Source organism: Nannospalax galili, unplaced genomic scaffold (genome assembly GCF_000622305.1).
Source record: "Nannospalax galili isolate Female #2095 unplaced genomic scaffold, S.galili_v1.0 scaffold379, whole genome shotgun sequence".
Classification (NCBI taxonomy): domain Eukaryota; kingdom Metazoa; phylum Chordata; class Mammalia; order Rodentia; family Spalacidae; genus Nannospalax; species Nannospalax galili.
Genome location: NW_008343963.1, coordinates 431151 through 437873, shown reverse-complemented (window position 1 = coordinate 437873; position 6723 = coordinate 431151). Strand labels below are relative to the sequence as shown.

General features: G+C 41.5%; 1 pseudogene; it reads right to left on the bottom strand.

Annotated features, from left to right (window-relative positions):
• Nucleotides 1-377: 377 nt before the first annotated feature.
• LOC103739754 overlaps nt 378-6723 on the bottom strand; it is a 20977-nt pseudogene continuing 14631 nt past the window's right edge.

Sequence of the window (6723 nt, the reverse complement as noted above, 5' to 3'; positions counted from 1 at the left end):
AGTCAGCCACAACTGCCAACCAACCAGTCATTCCTAGTTGCACCAGGGGAAGGGACTAAGGATACACAAATGGAGGAAGACAGTCTCTCTCACCATTTTGTATCACCACTGGGAAGTCATGATCCATGCCTAGATGGAAAAATTCTGGTACAGCCTCAGGAGGAGAGCACTCACACTCCTGTGAGTAAACCCTCACTCATTGTTCTGTAAGTAAACCCAATAAACTTTTTGGTTTCTAAACTGCAGTTTGGAGAAATTAGACCTGTTTGCCATAGGGACTAAAGGAGGAGAGGGCCTGACATCATTTTCATCTCCCAGAATAAATTTTAGCAACAGATGAGATTAAGCTTTGTGTGATGGCCAGGTTTGGGACCCCATTAGGGGGGCAACCTCATGAAGGATTTTGAGCAGGAAGCCCTCAAGATGTGGCCTGGCTCCACAGCTGTCACACAAGGGGAGAAGCTGGGCACTTTAAAGATGACAGAAACAAAATCCAGGCAGCTGTCAGCTTCAGCTAGTGACCCCACTCCTGCGGTCTGAGCAGCAGCCTGTACCCCACCAGTGGGCACAATATACATCCATCCATTGGTGGCTCTTGCAGGCAAGAAGTCTGTCAACTAGGTTGCTATCCTGAATTTCATTGTAATCCCCCAGCTGATAATATCAACTCTTGCTCTGCTTGGATAAGAAGGAAGACAGGGATAAAAAGCACCTGGAGAGCTCTCCTCTGGGAAGGATGGTGGTTGGTGTGGTGTCTCAGAAACTGGGTGGAACAGGTCTGGTGACTCAGTCTTCAATGTAGCCAGGGCTCAGCATACTTTGTTCACTTAGCAGGACCCCTGCACTCACTGCCCAGTGGGCTTTGTGGCCTTTCTTCTGACATGACTCATGGTTAAAGTCCTCATCATAGGGGACAAGCAGGGGCTGTCCAGTGATGAGGTGCTGTAGGACTTGGTCTCTGTTGGGACCACCCATGCCATCATGGAGAAGTTCAGCCCATGTCAGTCACAGAGAACTTTTCTCCTTGTGCCATGTAGTCTACCTCCATGGCCACCTATGGTGCGTGTCGCTTGACCCCCGGCGTGGTGTGTGCGGGCACCCTGGGGTCTCCGCCACACCTGGCTAATCCCGGCGTGAGTCTGGCTGCAGGCGATGTGGGGAGCGCGCCTGGGCTCCCGGGCGCACTCACTCTGGATGTGGCCCAGGGTCAGGTGTACGTGCTCTCTCCCGCCGTGGTTCTGGTCCCGCTGGCTAGCTAGCGGCTGGCGGGCCTGGCCGGCTGCGCCTCTCTGGAGACGGCAGGTGTAAAGACTTCTCTGATGCTGGCTGTAGCTGATAGCTACACACTTCTCTGGAGCGGAGAGCTTCTTCTGCTACTAGAGTATTATCTAGTCGGGATTCCGCCTCTTTTACACCCTTATGCCCTTCCTCAGGATGGCGGAGTCCTGGCCAGTGAACTCCACAGGGAAGAAACACGGAGGCGGCGAAAGCTAGGATATCCGTGGGTCGGTAACGGAGAGTGCTGCTCTCCGGGGAGGTCAGGGCGCCGGTAGTAGGCCACAGGACTCAAGGCACGGCTTAGTCTGTGTTTACTGCTTTATTGTATCTCTGCTCCTTGCTGTCCCGCTCTCTGCTGATCCAGCTTTCTGGGACCCAGTCTCTGGCCTGCTCTTCCAGTCTCTGGCCTGCTCTCCGGGTCTCAGTCTCTGACCTGATCTCCGACTATTAAGAGAAGACTAGCATATTTATATACCATGGGGGTAGTGGTAAAAGCTTTTAGCTACTTTGTGCGATATTCTATTTACATGAGGAAGTGGGTTTCTGCTAGACTATTGTCCACCTGTAAAAACCACACACAGGAAGGCATGGTATGCATAGAGCCAAAGGCCATGTTTATGTCAAGGCATCTGCAGCGGCCACTTCAAAGGGAGAGACAGGAAAGATGCCAGAAAGCACCTTGCTATGAAAAGGAGCCCGCAGCACATTCCCCGAGCTGCATGAGCTGTCCGGTGTGAAGGGGCTTCGACTTTTGCATAACAGAGGTCTCCCAACAGCCACCTGCATCACTCTGTCCAAGGGAATGCTGCTGGAGGTTGACAGGAGAGTGCCTGCCATCCACAAGGCCACCAACCCACACTGAGGGCCTTCTTGGATGAGTGATGGAAGGTTGGCACAGAAGAGGATCTACTGCAAGTCACTGTAGGACCCGTCCTTGCTGAAGCTTCAGCAGCCTCATCACATCTTCCCTGCCCTTGGGGACTGATGCTTTCTCCAAGGCCTCCTTCGGGAGCTGGTTCTTCTCCAAGCCATAGACATGAGGGAGAGCAACCTCCACATCAGATGGAGGAGGCAGTGGGGATAGTGGGAGAATATGGTCCTGGAGACTGCAGGAAGTGGATGGCAAAGCTAGGTCCAAGGGAGTTGGGGATAGATGATGTGGAATAATGGGGGACTTGAAGTTTGTGGTTCTTGGAGAGGTTGTATGATTTAAAAGAAAAGAACATAGAGAAGCCATTTAGAGTTCTTCAGGTGGAACTGAGAGGTTGAGAATAGAAGAGAGCAGGAGGATAGTCTAAAATCTATTGTAAATGGGACCTTTTTGCTGGATTCATTTTCTTGACAAGTTCATTATTGGTTTATAACAAAGCTACTGATTTTCGTATACTGATTTTGTGTCCTGCTACTTTGATGAAAGTGTTTCTCAGTCCTGAAAGTTTTCTCATGAAGTCTTTTAAGGTCTCCTCAATATAGAATCATGTTGTCTGAAAGTAGGAATAATTTGACTTCTAAGATTTGTCTTGTTCCTGATTCAGCGAAATGCCCTTAGTTTTTCCCTATTTAGTATAACGTTGTCTATATATTTGTCATATATAGCTTTTCTTATGTTGAAGTGTTTTATTCTATTCCTAGTTTCTTCAGGATTTCTTTTGTGAAATGGTGTTGAACTTTGTCAAAAGCCTTTTTTTGACTCTATTGAGATGATCACATGATTTCTGTCCTATACACATGTGAAACATCCATCCCAATAATGAAATCAACTTGGTTATGATTTATATATTTCTTAACATGTCCTTGAATTTTGTTTGAAACTGTTTGAGAATTTTTGCATCTGAGTTCATCATAGAGATTGGTCTCTCATTTACTGTGGTGTTGACTTTCTAGCTAATACTGATTCAAGAATCATTTGCCAGTGTTCCTTCCTGTAGGAGTGACTTTTATAAAATGTACAGAATCTGGACTAATGACTTGTAATTAAGGTTGGCAAACTCACTGAACCATGTGCTCTTGTGTTCTGGGCACTTGTCCTTGACCCCTAATTTGCTACTCCACCCCAAGATAATGAATAAATGTAGGTACACTTGATAATTAGCATATCAAAGCACTGAAATGCAGCATGAATGGCTTCATTGAAAAAGGAAGATTGAGAAAAACTGCTTGACATTGTGTATGAGATATTCTAGAACTAGGGATGAGAAGGCCAGGTTGTCTGATAGAATAATGGTGTATTTAACTCCAGTGGAAGCTGGAGAAATGGTTTTGAATAAAAGAACCAGTGAAGCCTGACTCAGAACCACAGTTTCAGAGTTCCAAGACGTACCTGGGGAAACAGGTGTCCTCAAAATTTGGGCCCACTTTTAAAAACTAAAGTTAAGAGTCAGGCGGTTTTAGTCAGGTATTAACTGTAATGTGGAGTAGTGACACAGAACCTTCCTTTTCTGTTTTATGGAACAGTTTAAGGACCAATGGTATTAGTTCCTCTTTAAAAGTTTCATAGAATTCAGTAGTCCATCTATATGGGCTGGGATTTTTGTTATTGGGAAACTCATTTTTTGTCATTGTTTCTTCTTGATTTAATTTTGTTTGGCCATATATCTAATAAGTGATATTTCTTCTCAATTTCTCAGTTTTTTTGGAACATAGATTTTTTTAAAAGTCCCTGTAATCCTCTAGATTTTATTGGTATCAGCTGTAATATCCTCTTTTTCATCTCCAATTTCATCAATTTTGGTGTTTTCTGGTTACTTCGGCTAAGGGATTTCAACTTTTTGCTTTACTGATTTTTTGTGTTGTTTTTTTAGTCTCCATTTAATTAAATTTTGCCATAACCTTTGTCATTTCTTGCCACCTATGGCATAGTCATTTGAACTATCTTTGTTTTTCTAAAACCTCAAGATACATCAAGTTATTTATTTATTTATTTGAGAACACCACGATTTTTAATGTAGGTACTCATAGCTACAAATTTTCCTCTTAGAGTTCAAGGGATTACACTTCCCAGACATTAGGCTTAAGTCCATATACAAAGTTATTTAGACAATTATTTCTCATTGATGATTTTGTTCCTAATCAGAAAGTGCTGCTCAGATATAAGACTTCAAATCTTGGTCAGCAATACTGTACTGCTCACCTGTAGCTAAGGGAGACAACCCTCTATTGTTCTAAAATGATGGCTAAATTTGTTTTCTCCCCCTATCTAGAAGCCTTTGAGAGGGAACTGACACTGATTCTAACCACTCCAATAGCTATCAAAATACCTGTAAGCAAATCCTGAATCCATTACTCTAGAATCCAGCCTTGGAAGACAAAAGAAAAATGAGGAGGGACCCAATTGAGGGATGCTTTTGGAAGCTGTCATCAAGAAATTCCAATGGACTCTCATATGAACATTTGAAATTTGCCCTGTTCTGACTTTTTTCTAGTTCCCTGTCTAGAACTTGGAATGTTATTACTCTTGCCTTTACTTCTCCTTCATATCTCCTATTCACCAGTCAAGGACTTTGTTTTCCCCCTACAGATAAGAGTTATGCAATCTGAGAGTCTCTTACATAGACCCACTGAAGGGGTACCTCAATTGCCTCACCCTGCATCCCTGTTCAGCATGGAAGAAGCCAAAGTGGTCTGTGTCCGGATTCCCTATCCACAAGTTCGGTAACCTCTTCAGAGGATGGTGTGAATAGGATGTAGGAATTGATTAGGCAGTTAGGGTAAAAGGACTTCAAAGAAAAGTAGCCAGCTTCTAGGCCAAAAGTCAAACTCTCCTTGGGCCTCTTGGCAACATACTCTGTTCCAAAGGCCAAAAATATTGAAAGTATTTGGGAGCTCTTATCTAATCCTTAAAATATTTTAGGGTTACTTCTTCAGAGGGGGGAATGTTAAAGTAGAAAAGAGTCCCATTACAAAAGAAGAAGAAGGAGTAGATGAAGTTATCAGAAAAAAAAGTGATGGGGAGATATGGGAGGAGTTGGAGGGGAGGGAGCGGGCATGGATTTGATCAAAGCACCTTATATGCTTGTATGAAATTCTCAATAAATTACTTTTTAAAAATACAAACTTTCCTCCTAGAACTCCCAGTGGTTCTGGTAAGTTGTGTTTTCCTTTTCATTTGATTTTAGGAATGTTTTAATTTCATCAAACTGGGCATTCAATATATTTTTCATATAGTCCCAGCACTCGGAAGATCAAGGCCAGCCTGGCCTACATAGGAAGTGCCAGACCATGGAGACCCTGTTTCAAAAAAACTAAATAAATAAATAAATAAATAAATAAAATGTTGTCTCCAGATATTTGCACAGTCTGTGGTTTATTTTGCTATTGAATTCATGCTATTCCACTATAAGATACAAGAAATTAATTCAGTTCCTTTGTACTTTTTAGACTTGCTTTATAATCTAAAATGTGGTCTACTTTACAGAAAACTCCCTAGACTGCTGAGAAAATGTGTATTCACAGGTGTTGTATGGAATATTCTTTAGGTATTTGTTGATACCTACAGAATATTTCATCTATGATATAATTTAACTCTGAATTTTCTTTACTAATTTTTAGTCTAGATGGACTATGTATTGATAAAAATGGCATGTTGAAGTCACCTAATACTATTGTATCACAACACATCTGTTTATGTCCACTAGTGTTTGTTTTATGAAATTAGGAGCACCAACATTCAGTGCATAGATATCTATAACTAGTATATTTTCTTGATGGACTATTTTAGAGTGGCAGTCTTTATCTTCTCTGACACGTTTTGGTTTAAAGTCTGTTTTATCAACTATCAGAATAGCTATGCTGGTTTATTTTCCATTTGCTTGGTAAATTGACTTCCATTGTATCACACTATTAATGCATATGTCATAAAAATGTGTCTCTTGTCAACAGAAGGTAGGTCTATTTTGTTTTTTAATGCAATTAATTAGTCACTGTCTTTTCATTGGAGAGTTAAGTAATATACTTTAGGGATATTGTTGACATAGATTTGTTATTTCCTATCATTTTGTTGGCTGTTTTCTAAATGGTTGAGCTATTGTTCTGTTCTTTCCTCCTTATTCATAATAGTGTTTTGCTCGTCTGCTGTGTTAGACATGGATTTCTTCTAAATTCCTTTGTTCAACTCTTCCTCTCATGAAATTTATCCTTTCTTGTGTTTTATGATTGAGACCATCTTACTTTCTCCTCTATGGTTAAGATTCCTTTAACTATCCTTTAAGTATCCTCTGCCCTAATAGGCTGGTGGTCATCAATTGCCTTTTTTGGTACTTGTCTTGTAATGCCTTTATTTCTGCATCAATTAAAAAAAATCTTGGCTGGAGATAACAATATTGGTTAACAGTTATCTACTTTCATGTCTTGACACATCATTCCATGCTTTCCTGCTTTTCAGTGTTTCTGTTAAGAGGTCTAATGTTATTCTAATATGTTTGCTTTTGTAAATGAACTGGAGTTTTA